The 16858-nt window shown below is 45.7% G+C and overlaps 1 protein-coding gene across 5 annotated transcripts in view; it reads right to left on the minus strand.

Moving 5' to 3' along the window:
* Positions 1–16456, minus strand: part of LOC132401240 (uncharacterized) — an 86560-nt gene extending 70104 nt beyond the window's left edge. For 4 of the 5 annotated variants that reach the window (XM_059983241.1, XM_059983239.1, XM_059983240.1 and 1 more), the window contains exon 1: positions 16316–16456. The gene's annotated coding sequence lies outside the window, so the exon portion shown is untranslated. Of the gene's footprint in view, positions 1–15606; positions 15663–16315 lie in introns of all 5 variants that reach the window. The other variant, XM_059983238.1, reaches the window with a different exon arrangement.
* Positions 16457–16858: the final 402 nt, after the last annotated feature.

Consider the following 16858-nt stretch of genomic DNA (forward strand, 5'->3'; position numbering starts at 1 on the left):
GGTAGTGGGGACGAGCTCCCACTGCTAAACAAATGCTCTTCATGGCGTGTGTCTCAAATAGCCTCTGACAACCAAGACCAACTCCTGGCCTTCACATGTGGCATAGTTCAAGAGAAAGGGCAAAGGTGGGCCACTGGCGCCTTAAAACCAGCCGCTCCGGGCAGATGGTAGCTCATCTAGGAGCGGGAAAACTCCAGTTTCAAACCTCCGCTACCTTGCAGCTATACCCACTCACGGGAAAGGTTTTGGGAGTAAACCCCGAGGAAAAATCTGGAGTCGGAGTTCCGAAGGCGGCTGACTGCTGTACCCAGCACCGGCACAGCAACTCCTGCGATGCTGCTGGCACAAAACTGTACCGACCTCCGTCGTTCCTTTGGACTTGTCGTCAACATGGAGAGGGGGGTCCCACTGCACGGGCAACAGATGGATCTCCAAGTCAACTCTGCCCTGGAGAAGCCACGCCCAGTGACTACCAGAGGCGCAGTACCCATGGTCGGCCACGACTGACGGAGGCCACACATTGTCAGGCAGGATTTTCCTTTCAGGAAACCATGCTGGCTTTGGCCTATCTTGTCATGTGCCTCTAGGTACTCCGTAATCTCATCCCTAACAATCGATTCCAACAACTTCCCAACCACCAATGTCAGGCTAACAGGTATATAATTTCCTTTCTACTGCCTCCCACCCTTCTTAAATAGCAGTGTAACATTTGCAATTTTCCAGTCATCTGGTGCAAAGCCAGAACCTATTGATTCTTGAAAGATCATCGTTAGTGCCTCTGCAATCTCTCCAGCCACTTCCTTCAGAACCCGAGGGTGCATTCCATCAGGCCCAGGAGATTTATCCACCCTCAGACCATTAAGCTTCCTGAGCACCTTCTCAGTCGTAATTTTCACTGCACAAACTTCACTTCCCTAACACTCCAGGATGTCCAGTACACTGCAGACGTCTTCCACTGTGAAGACTGATGCAAAATACGCATTCAGTTCCTCTGCCATCTCTGATTACAATACCTCCAGTGTCATTTTGTGTTGGCTCTCTTTTACCCTGTATATACTTAAAAAAGCTTTCTGTACCTTCTTAGTTTCTTACTGCAAGTTTTTAAAAGCTTCTCAATCCTCTATTTCCCCACCAGCTCTGGCTTCCTTGTATGCCCTCTCTTTTGCTTTTACTATTGGAGTTTTTCGAGGATGTAACCAGGAAGTTAGACAAGGGAGATCCAGTGGATGTAGTGTACCTCAATTTTCAGAAGGCATTTGATAAGGACCCACATAGGAGATTGGTGGGTAAAATCAAAGCTCATGGCATTGGTGGGGGGGGGGGGGGGGGGGGAGACATTGACATGGATAAAAAACTGGTTGGCAGATAGAAAGCAAAGGGTAGCGGTGAATGTGTGTTTCTTGGAATGGCAGGTGGTGACTAGTGGGGTGCCACAGGGCTCGCTATTGGGACCACAGCTGTTTATGATTTATGTCAACCATTTAGATGAAGGCATTGAGAATAACATCAGCAAGTTTGCTGATGATACCAAGCTGGGTGGCAGTGTGACATGTGATGAGGATGTTAGGAGAATTCAGGATGACTTGGATAGGCTGGGTGAGTGGGCAGATACTTGGCAGATGACGTTTAATGTGAATAAGCGTGAGGTTATCCACTTTGGGAATAAGAACAGGAAGGCAGATTATTATCTGAACGGTGTAGAGTTAGGTAAGGGAGAAATACAAAGAGATCCAGGAGTCCTTGTTCATCAGTCACTGAAGGTGAATGAGCAAGTGCAGCAGGCAGTGAAGAAGGCTAATGGAATGTTGGCCTTTATTACAAAGGGAATTGAGTACAAGAGCAAGGAAATCCTCTTGCATTTGTACAGGGCCCTGGTGAGACCACACCTGGAGTACTGTGTACAGTTTTGGTCTCCAGGGTTAAGGAAGGACATCCTGGCTGTACAGGAAGTGCAGTGTAGATTCACGAGGTTAATTCCTGGGATGTCAGGACTGTCTTACGCAGAGAGGTTAGAGAGACTGGGCTTGTACACGCTGGAATTAAGGAGATTGAGAAGGGATCTGATTGCAACATATAAGATTATTAAGGGATTGGACAAGATAGAGGCAGGAAATATGTTCCAGATGCTGGGAGAGTCCAGTACCAGAGGGCATGGTTTAAGATTAAGGCGTGGGTCATTTAAGACAGAGTTAAGGAAAAACTTCTTCTCCCAGAGAGTTGTGGGGGTCTGGAATGCACTGCCTCGGAAGGCAGTGGAGACCAATTCTCTGGATGCTTTCAAGAAGGAGCTAGATAGGTATCTTATGGATAGGGGAATCAAGGGATATGGGGACAAGGCAGGAACCGGGTATTGATAGTAGATGATCAGCCATGATCTCAGAATGGCAGTGCAGGCTTGAAGGGCCGAATGGTCTACTTCTGCACCTATTGTCTATTTACTTTGGCTCTGACTTCACTTGTCATCCACAGTAGTGCCCTTGTTCCCTTTGAAAATTTCTTATTTGGAATACATCTGTCTTGTACCTCCCTCATTTTTCAGACACTCCAGCCACTGCTGCTCTGCTGTCCTTCCTGCAAATGCCCCTTTCCAGTCAACTTTGGCCAGTTTCCCTCTCGTGCCCTTGCAATTTCCTTTATTCCACTGAAATACTGACACACTGGAGTTTATTTTTTCCTTCTCAAATTTCAATGTGAACTCTATCATTGTGATCACTGTTCCCTAAGGGTTCCTTAACCTTAAGCTCTCTTATCACCTCTGGATCACTGCACAACACCCAATCCAGCACAGCCAACAAGAACAACAACAAACTGTTCTAAAAAGCCATCCCTTAGACATTCGACAAATTCTCTCCCAAGGTCCAGTACTGACCTGGTTTTCCCAATCCACTTCCATGTTAAAAACCCCAACGATTATCATGACATTGCCTTTCTGACATGCCTTTTCTATCTCCTGCTGTAATTTGTAATCCACATCCCGGATGCTGTTTGGAGGCTTGTGTACAACTGCCTTTAGGGTCCTTTTACCCCTGCCATTTAACTCAACCCACAGAGACTCTACACCTTCCAATCCAACGTCATCTCTTTCCAATGATTTAATATTATTTCTTATACATAGAGCCACACCACCCCCTCTGCCTACTAACCTATCTTTCCGATATACCGTATATCCTTGGACGTTCAGCTCCCAATGGCAGCCATCCTTTAGCCAAGTTTCTGAGATGGCCACAACGTCATATTTGCCAATCTGTAGCTGAATTTCAAGACTAACCATTTTTTTCCTTATGCTGTGTGCATTCAAATATAACACCTTCAATCCAGTATTTGTTGCTTTCTGTTTTAACTGCACCACACCTCTACTGCCCTGTAACTCATGCTACAGGCTTTGATTAAGCTTTATCTCCTTCCTGTTCTTTCTATAATCTCTGTTGCATGCTGTCTTTGACCTATTTCTGTTTTCCTTTTCCTCAGCTCCATCACTCCAGTTCCCATCCTCCTGATGAATTAGTTTAAACCCTCCCAAACAGCTCCATTAAACATGCCTGCTAGGATATTGGACCTCTTTTGGGTTCAGGTGTAACCAATCCTTTTTGTACAAATCTTACCTCCCCTAGAAGAGGCCCCAACGATCCAGGAATCTGAATCCCTGCCCTCTACACCAGTCTCTCAGCCACATATTAATACGCCTGACTATGCTATTCTTGCACTCACTAGCAGGTAGCACAGGCAGCAATCCTGAGGTTACTACCCTGGAGGTCCTGCTTTTCAGCTTCTTACCTAACTCCCTGAATTCTCTCTTCAGGACCTCCTCCCTTTTTCTACCTATGTCATTGGTACCAATGTGTACCAAGACTTGTGGCTGGTCACCCTCTCCCTTCAGAATACTCTGCACCTGATCCAAGACATCCTGTACCCTGGCACCTGGGAGGCAACACACCATGCGGGTATCTCCAACAGGCTGACAGAATCTCTTGTCTGTTCCCGTCACGATGGAATCCCTTATGACTACCACATTCCTCATCTTCCCCTTTCCCTTCTGCACTAGGCTCAGTGCCAGAAACCCGATCACCGTGGTTGTCCTGTCAGGTCACCCCCCCCCCCCCCCCACCCAACTGCATCCAAAACGAGAGAACCATTACTGAGGGGATGGCCACAGGGGTGCTCTCTACTATCTGAGCTCTTTCCTCAATTGCCCGAGAGAAGGCAACAATGAACAGCCTTCTTCAGCCCGAGTCCTTCTAGTGCGGGGGATCCCAACCCGTTTTATGCCATGGACTGAGGGGTCCCCTGTTGTAGTGGAATGGTGCTGTGACGATGGAGGGGATACAGGCCCAGTTCCCTCTCATGTGAAACTCAAAGGGGAGTCATGTGATCTGATGTTGCCCTCATCCTTCTATGAAAAAGAGTCACAGGCAAAGATATAAATAAAATGTGGAGGAATGAAAAAAGTGGGCAAGTATTCCACATCCACACTTGGCAAATTCAGAGAGCCTTATTATAGGAAGGATGTGGAAGCTTTAGAGGGTGCAGAGAAGATTAACCAGGATGCAGCCTGGATTAGAGGGCATGTCTTTTGAGGATAGATTATACAAGCTTGGAGTATAACTATGTTCCAAGGCAGCAAACAACTTCCAAGCCATCTGCGAGTCAAGAAAGAGCCAAGCTCAAAGCGAGTCAAGAAAGACACAGGGAGGCATCTGCTCCTGCCCCAACAGACGGTGCTCCTTGCCCCATCTGCACTTCGGACTTCGGTCTCAGAAGTCATATGCGTGCCCACAGACATTGACTGTGCAACACATTCGTCTTCCTCGGACTTCCAGAGATTACTATAATGTATGCAAGCTAAGACTTTTCACTTTGGAGTGAAGAAGGATGAGAGGTGACTTGACAGAGGTGTACCAGATGATAAGAGTACCAGATGATCTGAGTGGATAGCCAGAGTTTCCCCACCAAGGGAGAAATGTTAAGGTGATTGGAGACAAGTAAGGGGGAGGGGAAAATGGCAGAGGTAATTTATTTATTTAAAAAAAAACAACAGAGTTGGGGGATGCGTAGAACACCCTGACATGGGCAGATACATTAGGGACATTTAATCAACTTTCACATGGGAACATGAATGATAATAAAATGGAGGGAGGGTTAGTTTGATCTTGGATTAGGTTAAAAGGTTGGCACATGATTGTGGGTCGAAGGGCCTGTCCTATGCAACAAACAGCTCATGGGAGATTTAACCCACTTGAATAAACTATCAGGAGCAAAAAAAAAGGGGATTAGAATTCCTTTAACTCAATTACAACTCCTATCTCAATCCTTCTACAAGATCACTGAAGGGAGCTTAGTGCAGCTGATGCTGTACGGGGCACTAAACCAGAACACAGGGTAGGTGCACCTTAGCACCAGCAGCTCAATTGCCCTCCTCTGCAGAGAACATAGAATTGTAGCACCAGTAGAGGTAACATTCACCAGTTCCTCAGCTGCCCGACATTACTGGACCATTACTTGGACCATTCACATGTACCATCCTGTGCATTAAACAGACACCTTCTTGTCTCTGCACTTCATTACTCCTCATGTATGTGAAGGATGTAAAAAGTAGTCAATTCAATTCTGATTCTGAGATGGCTTTTTAGAGTAGCTTGTGGTTGAGCCCACTAGGGGAAAAGCAATTCTGGATTGGTGCTGTATGAAACAGATATGATCAGGGACATTAAGGTAAAGGAAACCTGAGCAAACATTGATCATAATACCGTAAACACGAGAAAATCTGCAGAGAAACACACACAAAATGTAGGAGGACCTCAGGTCAGGCAGCATCTATGGAAGTGAATAAACAGTCAACATTTTGGGCCGAGATGTTCATTAGGACTGAGAAGGAAGGGAGAAGTAATAGGCAGCTGAGACAAGGTAAAGGTCAGAGTGGGGAATGGGGGGCGGAAGGGGGGTGATTTTTTTAAACCAGTAGAAGAAATCGATACTCATGCCATCAGTTCCGAGGCTATCCAGGTGGAATATACTGTCTTGCTATCCATCCTGTGGGTGGCCATGGACCAATATGTCTGAACGGGACTGGGGATTAGAATTAAAATATTTGGACATCAGGAAGTACTGTTTGTGGCAGATTACGTGGAGGTGCAGTGGTCCCCCAATTTACGCCAGGTTTCACTGCTAGAGGCTGACACGATGGATGATTTGCAGATTTGCTGGTGAAGTGTAGCCTCACCTGGAAGGACTGGTTGAGGACCTGAATGGAGGTGAGGCAGGAGGTGAATGGGCAGGTGTAGCAATTTAGCTGCTTTTGTTTTAGGGAGATAAGTGGGGAGAGACAAATGGACAAAGGAATCGCAGAGGGAGTGATCCCTGCAGAAAGCTGGGAGGCATGATGGGGAGGAGGATGGGGTAAAGATAGACCCCTTTGGAAATGGAGGAAGTAACAGAAGATAACGTGTTGGATGCTGTTGTTGGAAAGGACAAGAGGAATTCTACTGCTGTTAGGGCAGCAGGGAGATGGGGTGAGCATGGATGCTTGGGAAATGAAGGAGATGCCGGTGAGGGCAGAGTCAATATTGGAGGGATACCCCTTTATTCAAAGCAGGAGGACATTCCTGATGTCCTGGAATTTAAAGCTGCATCCTGAGAACAGATGTGGCGGAGGAACTGAAAAAAGGGGAATAGCATCTTTACAGGAGAGGGTGGGAAGGAGGTAGTCAAGATAACTGTGGGAATCAGGTTTATAAAAGATGTCAGTTGAGAGCTTGTCTCCAGAGATTGAGAAAGCGGAGGGAGGTGTCAGAGAATTTAAGGGTAGGGTGGAAGTCAGAGGCAAAGTTGTTCAAATTGACAAACCCAGCAGAGGTGTATGAAGCAGCACCAATGCAGGAGAAAGAGTGGTGGTGTGTTACCGGGGAAGGCTTCTAACATGGACTGCTTCACATAGCCAGTGAAGAGGTAGGCATAACTGGAGCCAACGGCTACCCCTCAAATTTAGAGAAAGTGGGAAGAGCCAAAGGAAAACTGAGGACCAGTTCGCCCGATGGAGGAGAGCGACTTCACCCTGCAATTTCAGAGGCAGAAGCTGAAGTCAGATGTACCAGTATTACAGTGGAATAAAGGAATGATAAGATTTGGTCGAAGTTGATTAGAAGGGGACATGAGCAGGGATGACAAGAGAACAGTAATGGCTGGAGTTTCTGGGAGAAATTCAAAAGGTGCAGGATAGATGCAACCTAAAGCAGTAGTATTCTAAAGGCAGGATGATGTAACCACGGTTGACAAAGGCAAAAACAACAAAAGCAAACAAGAGGGCATAGAATAGAGCAAAAATTAGAAATATATAAAGCCTACAGCACAATACAGGCCTTTCGGCCCACAATGCTGTGCTGAACATGTACTTACTTTAGAAATTACCTAGGGTCACCCAGAGCCCTCTATTTTTCTAAGATCTATGTACCTATTCAAGAGTCTCTTAAAAGACCCTGTCGTTTCCGCCTCCAGCATGGTCCATGCAATCACCACTCTCTGCATAAAAAACAAACTTACCCCTGACATCTCTGTATTTACTTCCAAGCAACTTAAGACTGTGCCCTCTCGTGTTAGCCATTTCAGCCCTGGGAAAAAGCCTCTGACTATCCACACAATCAATGTCTTTCACCATCTTATACAACTCTATCAGGTCACCTCTCATCCTCTGTCGCTCCAAGGAGAAAAGGTCAAGTTCACTCAACCCATTCTCATAAGACACGCTCCCCAATCCAGGCAACATCCTCATAAATCTCCTCTGCATCCTTTCCATAGTTTCCACATCCTAAATTAGTGGTAAGTTAATGATTGTAAAGCTTTTAAAAACCAACAGAAGGCAACTAAAAAAAAGCCCCAAGGAAGGAAAAGATGAAATATGAAGGTAAGCTAGCCAATAATATCAAAGAGGATAAAAAATAAATAAATGAGTAAAAGAAAGACCGGAGTAGGTTTTGGATTGCTGGAAAATGATGATGTTATACAGAAAAGAAAATGGCAGAAAAACTAAATAAGTCACTGTGGAAGACACTGGCAGTATGCTGAAAGTTTCAAGTGTCAGGGAGCAGAAGTTGCTGTTACTAGGTTGAAGGTGCTTGGGAGACTGAAAGTTCTGAACATAGATAAGTCACCTGGATCAGATGGACTACAACCCAGGGTTCTGAAAGAGGTTGCTGAAGAGATTGTGAAGGTATTAGTAATGATCTTTCAAGAATCATTAGATTCTAGCATGGCTTCAGAGAACTGCAAATGTGCAAATATTCACTCCATTCTTCAAGAAAGGAGGGAGGCAGAAAGTAAATTATAGGCCAGTTAGTCTGACCCTAGTGGTTGGGAAAATGTTAAGAGTCAATTGTTAAGGATGATGTCTCAGGGTACTTGAGTCAACATAGTTTCATTAAGAAAAAATCTTGCTGTTGGAATTCTTTGAGGCAGTAACAGGTAGGAGAGAGAAAGCAGACGTTACTCACTTGGATTTTCAGAAGGCCTTTGACAAGGCACCGCAGATGAGGCTGCTAAATATAATAAGAGCTCATGGTATTACAGGAAAGATACCAGCACAGATAAAGCAGTGGCTGATTGGCAGGAGCAGAGAGTAGGAATAAAGAGAGCCTTTTCTGGTTTGTTGCTGGTGACTAGTGGTTTTCCACAGGGGTCTGTGTTGAGTCTGCTTCTTTACATTATATATCAATGATTTGGATGACTGAATTGATGGCCTTGTGGCCATGTTTGCGGATGATGTGAAGAATGGTGGAGGAGAAAGCATGTTGAAGAAGCAGGGAGATGCAGAAGGACTTAGATCAGAAAAATGGGCAAAGAAGTGGCAGATGGAATACAGTGTCAGGAAGTGTATGGTCACACACTTTGGTAAAAGGAACAAAAGCATAGACTATTTTCTAAATGGTCAGAAAATTCAAAAATCCAAGGTGCAAAGGGAGTCCTTGTGCAGGATTCCATAAAGATTAACTTGCAGATCGAGTTGGTGGTGAGGAAAACAAATGCAATGTTAGCATTCATTTTGCGAGGACTAGAATATAAAAGTAATGGTGCAATGCTGAGGCTTTACAAGACACTGGTGAGGCCTCATTTCGAGTGTTGAGAGTAGTTTTGGGTCCCCTAACCAAGAAAGGATTTGCTGACATTGGAGAGGAGATTCATGAGAGTGATTCCAGAAATGAAAGGGTTAATATATCAGGAACATTTGAAGAATGGGGCGGGGGAATCTCATTGAAACCTATTGAATGTTGAAAGGCATGGATAGAGTGGATGTGGAACAGATGCCTCGTATAGTGGGGGAGTCTAGAACCAGAGGGCACAGTCTCAATAGAGGGAATGTCCATTTAGAACCGATGAGGTAGAATTTCTTTAGCCAGAAAGTGGTGAATTTGCTTAACTGGGCAAAAATGTACAGGTCCCAATTAACCAGAATCCACTGCATTAGGCTGTGGTGTGTTGGTTAGGCAGTGACAAACAATAAAAAACATTCAACAATTATAAAGAATGATATATAAATAAGTTAAAGCAGTTGGAGGTTAAAGTACAGATATGGAATAAGATGTGAATAAATACACTTACAATGTGAATAGTATTATAAAAAGTGGGTTTAAAGTGTCTACAGTGTAATGATGAGGGTAATAGAGGGGGTGGGGAGCTAACTAGGATGGGTAATCAGATTAACTGTCTGGGTGAAGAAATTGACTCATGCCTGGGGGACGAATCAGTCTAAAGGGCAACCTGACAGACACTGGGAAAGGCAAGTCAGAACTTAAGAGAGAAGGTCAGAAATAATTAGGAAGAGAAAAGTTCTAGAGTGAGGTGATTCAAGGGACAATCTGACTTATGGAGCACACTGCAGAAAGTTACCCATGCAGTAAGTTCAGTGCGAACTACAGTACAATCTACTCTCACCAAGAGTGATGGATACTGCTTTCAAGGGACAGTTACTCAATGTAGACTTCAGAGCTGTGGTTTAAGTACTGAACAAAGGGCTGAATAAGTACTGACAATGGGGGGTGGGGTGGGGATGAGGTGAGAGTGAAACTGCCTTTAATGTCATGTTACTATCTGACTGCGTCAGCAAGCACCCCAGAGAAAATAAAGCTGATGAACATCAAAGTGGTAACACTCCAACGACTGGAACCAGCCCAATCCTCAAAACCCACCAGTGAGACAAGTTCCACAGGTGATAATCAACTGCCCTGAAAGTGAAGAGTGTTGCTTGACAGAGTTAAAACTATCAATCAGCTACTGCTTTTAATACACTCAAGTTAAAGGCTTTCTGGCCATGCTGGAGGACATCAGGAATGAAAATAACACCATAGGAAATAGAGGAAGAAGACTGCAAGTTCCAGACTTGAGAATATTAGAGAGCTAAAGTAGCTCCTTCACCTTTACAGAATTGAAGTTTGTTATTTGGATCACAGCCACTGGTCTGTTTCTTCAGACCTGTTGCCCTCAGATTAGTGGTGCTGACAGTTCAATTTGGGATCTCTTGGACTCATACAGTTGCTATGAGAACAAGATTCAGGAGTCAGGGGTTTAAATGCTAAAGATGCAGACAGAGAGGAAGGGGTTCTGTAAGGGAGTGATGTATAGTTAATGCTGAATTTATTTAGGCCTTGCACAAGGCCTCTGTTTCGGCACATCCCTCACCATGATACAGAACTATGGAAGATTACAGTAAAATATGGCAGCAGCATGCAAGGGGCAAGCTGTAGGAAGCCCTGTTGTTCATGCTTCTGTAAAACTGAGGAGAATCGACCCTGCTTCTGAGTGTAAATAATGGAAGGCTTTCATTGAACAACAAGTCATTAACAAGAGGACATGAAGACAGTTCAGAATGGCATGGGCAGCCTTCTAGCCAGTTGAGAACCGCTAGTTCCTGAGAGATCCAAGTCTGTCCTCAGCAGAGTTCAGAGGTACCAGGGACTCGCTGAGATCTACAAGATGCAACAGCGTCTGAGAGTGGGTGGAGAAAGGACACTTCTAACTGTAGGTCTAGAACAGGGGGCCAGTCTCAGGATACAGGACAGGACTGAATAGAAACTTCTTCACTCAGAGGATGAGGAGTCATCCAAATTTGCTACCACAGCAGGCAGTGGAGACAGTTGCTGAACATGTTTCAGGTATGTAATTTCTACACAGACAAGGCTTCAAGGGTAGAGGGAGAGAGCAGGAACATGATATGAGAGCATCAGTAATTGGGGTGCGGGGAGAAAGAAAAGAGAGGCAGGTACAACCTACTCTGCTTCTAAACTGAGTGATTAATGGTGGGTCAAAACATTGTGCAATAACGCTGGCTAAGATAGCTGGATCTTTGGGCAATGGGAGAATCAAGAACAGTGGAGATCAAGAGTTGAGACTGACAGTTGTGATTCAGGAAGTAGAAGTAGGCATCTCAGCGACATCAGTATCGACTGCGCAGCCTGAACTGCCCTCGAGGAGGGGGTGGGGAGCAGCCACCTTGAAATTGGTCGTGCTGGTGAAGGTGCCCCCAATCCAGCTGGAGAGGAACACCCAGTCAATGAGCCACAGTTGCATAGCAGTTAACATACTGCTTTACAGTACCAGCGATTTGTGATCATTCCCACTGCTGTTTGTACGTTCTCCCTCAGACTGCCTGGGTTTCCTCCTGCTGCAACTGTCCCCCCACATTCCAAAGGTGTACGGTCAGTGTTAGTAAGTTGTGGGTATGCTGATTGGTGGCGGAAGTGTGGTGACATTTGCAGGGCTACCCCCACTCCCCCCCCCCCCCCCAAGAACAACTCGAATTGTGTTAACACGAGGAAATCTGCAGATGCTGGAAATTCAAACAACAACACACACAAAATGCTGGTGGAACACAGCAGGCCAGGCAGCATCTATAGGAAGAACTGCTGTCGACATTTCAGGCCGAGACCCTTCGTCAGGACTAACTGAAAGGAAAGACAGGAAAGGAAAGATATCTCTCTTTCATGGAAAGACATGACCATGGGAGAAAGGAGGAGGAGTGGCACCAGGGGTTGATGACAGGCAGGTGAGGAGAAGGGACGAGGGGAGCCAGAGTGGAGAATTGAAGAGGAGGAAGGAGGAAAAAATGAACAGAAGTTGGAGAATTTGATGTTCATGCTGGATACCCCAGATGAAATACAAGGAGTTTGTCCTCATCATGGCAGTGGGGGGTGGTCATGAATGGAAATGGGGGTTAGAATTAAAATGGGTGGCCACCAGGAAATCCTGTTTTTAATGGCTGGAGTGGTGCTCGACAAAGCGGTTCCCCCAATTTATGTTGGGTCTCCAGATAAACAACTCCAACAGATTCACAGGCCAGGTGTGGCACTTAACCCGCGTGCAGAGAGAAGTGCCAGGAGGGAGATTAGAGCAATCCCTGTGGAAAGCAGAGTGGGGGGGGGGGGGTGGGGGGAGAGAAGAGTATAGATATACTTGGTGGTGGAGTTCTGTTCTGTTGAAGATGACAAAAGTTGCAGGGGATGATGTTGGATAAAGAAGCTCATGGGGAGGTAGGTGAGGACAAGAGGAATTCTATCCCTGTTAAGAGTGGATGTTTGGGAAGTGGAGGAAATGCAGGTGAGGGCACCAACAATGGTGGAGGAAGGGAAACCCATTCTTCAAAGGAGGACATCTCTGGAAAGGAAACCTTGTCCTGGTAACTGTGCTGTATTGTTCTATGTATCCATGGAAAAGAGTAAACAGTCGATGTTTTGGGCCAAGACTGAATTGATCCATCCCAGATTGCAAAGGGGAGCAAGGGAGACAATATCTGGGGCTCTGACAGAGATGTTCTCATTTTCATTAGCCACAGATGAGGTAGCAAAGACTGGAAGCCAACTATTGTTGTCCCCTTGTTCAAACAGCAACGGGAAACTACAGTGAGCCTTGCATCAATGGTGAGGAAGTTGTTGAGACAGGATTTATGTTCACTTGTAAAGGTAGCATTTGTCAGCATAGTTTTGTGCAGAGATCACATCTCACAATCTCAGTTAAGGTGGACTCGGAAAACTGACGAGAGCAGAGTGACAGATGGTTTGCATTGGTGTCAGAAAGTCTGTTGACAAGGCTCTGCATGCTAGGCCAGTCCAGAAAGTTAAGGCACAAAGGATCTAAGGCATGTTGGTGACAGGGATTCAAAATTGAGAGGGTAATAGTTATCTGACTAGTAACCCGTAACCAGTGCTGTACCACAGGGGTTCATAGCAGAATTGGGCCTTCGAGTCTTCTCCGCCATTCAATTCTTGCTGGTGTTTTGTTGTTTGTAATGTATCTGTACAACTAAGTGGGATGGGAATGAGATGTTTCAAGAGTACCTACATTTCCATCCTCATTAATAACAAAGATGACAACAATGTTGAACATAATGCTGGTCGCCAAAAAATAGAGGGTCATAAAGCAGCTGGAAAATTCGACGGAGTATTCACACGTGCAACTTAATGCACACAAGGTGATCAGGGAGAGTGAGTGACCTTGGGAGCACCGATGGACAGAATCCTCAGGGTGCAAGTTCATAGCTTCCCTGAAAGTGGGAACAGTAAATGGTGAAAAGTTGATGGAACGCCTTCAAAGACTGAGACCTTGTGTCAAAGAACCGGGAAGAGCGGTGATGTACAAAACATCGGAATGACTTTATATTGAATATCATGCACAGTTGTAGTCTCCACAATGCGGCAATAGAGAGAGCACAGAAAAGATACACGAGGCCAGAGGGGAGGGCTGTGGATATAAGACAGACAGGCTGGGTTTATTCTTGCTGGAAGTAGGCCCGAATCGTCAACTGTTTATTCTTTTTCATAGATGCTGCCTGGCCCGCTGACATACTCCAGCATTTTGTGTGTGTTGCTTGGAAACAGCTGTTCACTCATGATCCCCATGCAATCTGACCGAGCTTGAGCAGTTTTGTAAACAAGAATGGGGAAAAATTGCAGTGTGCAGATGTGCAAAGCTGATAAAGAGACCTATCCACACAGACTCAAAGCTGTAATTGCTGACAAAAGTGCATCTACTAAATACTGACTTGAATAGGGTGAGTAATATGCAATCGATTATTTTGTGTTTAATAACTGAAATAAATTTAGGCTAATTTGTAGAAATTTGTTTTCACTTGGACAGAGAAGTCTTTTCTGTTGACCACTGTCAAAAAGCCACTGAGACTCAATGTTGTAAGAGTAAAATATGAAAACTTCCAAGCAGGTGAACACTTTACAGGCACTCTTTGTACAGTTACAAAGGGGTATGGACGGGTATTTAGATAGGAAAGACACAGAAGAATTTGTCAAGTATAGGATTAGCAGCTCTGCAACTCCACTTGCATTGCACTTTGTACTTGCAGGAGGATCATCACCTTGTCACGGCAGAGGCTCCATTTCCTAAGACGGCTAGACCCAATGCTGTATGGAGTTGAGTATTCTGGATTCTGACTCCAATCTGTCAAGGACCGTGTACTGACTGCCTGTGAAACCACCTCCCCAAGCATTCTCCATGAAGGACATTGTAAGAAACAGGAGCCCATCGAGCCTGCCCCGCCATTCAATAAGATCATGGCTGATCTGTAAACTCAACTCCATCCACCTGCCTTTTCCCCATAACCACTAATTCCCTTGCTATATAAAAACCTATCTAATGGTTTCTTAAAAAATATTTAGTGAAGAAGCCTCAATTGCTTCCCTGGGCAGAGAATTCCACAGATTCACCACTCTCTGGGAAAAACAGTTTCTCCTCGTCTCCGTCCTAAATCTTTTCCCTGAATCTTGAGGCAATGTCCCCTAGTTCTAGTCTCACCTACAAATGGAAACAACTTTCCTACTTTTATCTTATCTATCCCTTTCAAAATTTTGTGTGTTTCTATAAGATCCCCGCTCATTCTTCTGAACTCCAGAGAGTATAGTCCCAGGCGACTCAATCTCTCCTCATAGGTTAACCCCTTCATCACTGGAATCAACCTGGTGAACATCCTCCAAAGCTTTCCTCAAGTATGGAGAGCAGAACTGCACACAATACTCCAGGTGCAGCCTCACCAGTACCCTGTATAGTACTCCTGAGGATTTCATACTGGACTACTTGCCAGACCAATGAATGATCAAAGACAACCCCGGCATTTCCAGGGAAAGGGATCTGTGTGATGGTGTTGGAGGATGGAGAAGTCACTCACATTTACTTGTTTTTCATCACTACCCCTTAGCAGACTCCACAAATCCCTGGGAAACAAAACATTCACCAAAAAACAAGAGTGTGCTCTAGTCTCCAAGTGGAATAGCAGTGAATGTGGCAGTTCTGAAATGTGAACCTCGATTAAGAGTGGGGAGGTGAAGGACGATGACCTCACATGTTAGGTGCACCACTGCCATGCCTGTGGCCCAAGTCAATGGCCAAGGACAACAGGGCAGCCCCAAATGTCCCAGTGACCCAACAGCTTCCTTTCTCCACATTTACCCACAGAATTGGGAAACTAACCAAGGGAGTGATTTTAAATTCTGGCCTCCAGACTATTTGCTTTGAGCACGACTCTCTTCAGTAGCCTTTCTTCAAGCCCACCATTTTACTTTGTACATCTCATCCTGAAATTCAATCACAGTATACTCATGCAGAAAAACGGCAGTCAGATACCCTGGTAGTAAAACACCGGCCACCCTTCGGAAACCACAAAAAAGGGCAAGTCGATCCTGCAAAAAAAGTCAGAAACTCTCAGGTTAGACACCAAACCCGAAAGTTGAGCTTTCAAAAAAATATCATTGGGCTTTAGAACCTCTTCATCTTTTATACACAAAGCATCAACATAATTTTCTTTATTAGCTACTCGCGTCTAACTGGGTCCCTAACGTCTGTGCGACTGCGTGGTCTTAAAGAGATCTAAAATTGCATTTAAAGTTGCCAGAAACAATCCGAAAGGTGAACAGATTCCCCTTAGGAGCCCACACCTCTCGCAGACAAGCAAGGTGGGTACCTGCACCCAAATATACAACCTCGTGACCTTGCAAATTTAAACGCATAAACTACATCAAGATACAAATAACCGACCGTTAGCATATTAAGATTTTTTGGGAAAATCACTTTTAAAAATACAGCACAATTCCCCTGCAGTATGAAACAGTTTCGTTTTTAAGACTGATTGCAAATTTGGATGACATTATAAACTCGGTTGTTTTTCGCAATAACTCCCCGCCCATTTTAATTTGTATAGAAACTGTTTCCGACACTAACAGTTTGCATGAGTCACTTGCGGGGTGATGGGTGGGGGAGAGGGAAGAGGGCGACCGCAGGGTGATCCCCACTTGCCTTGAGAGGGGAGGCCGGGAGTGTAGGCTGAATACAGTACCTGTGCTGAACGCTGCGCCGGTGTCCCGGGCCCGGGTTCGCTCTTCGCTCTCTCCAGCCAGGCGCTCGCTCGCTCGCTCGCTCCCTCCGCCCGGCCCGGCCCGACCCGGCTCCCCGTCACGCGGCCGCGCGCGCATACGTTACTTTTTTTCCGCTTCCTGCCAACGCCACGCGAGCCGAAAGCAACGCTGTCATTGGCCCAGCTGCTCGCAACATGTATCCAATTTCAGGCGACCAGCGGCCAATCGCCGTGCTCCTATCATGCTCTCGCCGGACCTCATTCGAATCAGCGGAGCGGAGGTGTTGGGCGGGGGGAGAGAGCGGTGGTCGCCATGGATACAGCTCCCCCAACAAAAAAATGTTCCACGTGGGTAAATTTGGGGAGGGTGACTGGGGAAGTTAGGGTGCTGGTCTGCCTGGTGCCATTCTTCCCTTCCCGCGTAATTCCGGAGGTGCTGTTTTTTGCCTCGGGAATGCTTGAGGCTAGTGAGAGCATTTCTGCCGTTGTGGCGGCTGGACAGAGATCCGGCTTCCTCTGTTGTAA

The sequence above is a fragment of the Hypanus sabinus genome, chromosome 10 (genome assembly GCF_030144855.1).
Source record: "Hypanus sabinus isolate sHypSab1 chromosome 10, sHypSab1.hap1, whole genome shotgun sequence".
Classification (NCBI taxonomy): Eukaryota; Metazoa; Chordata; class Chondrichthyes; order Myliobatiformes; family Dasyatidae; genus Hypanus; species Hypanus sabinus.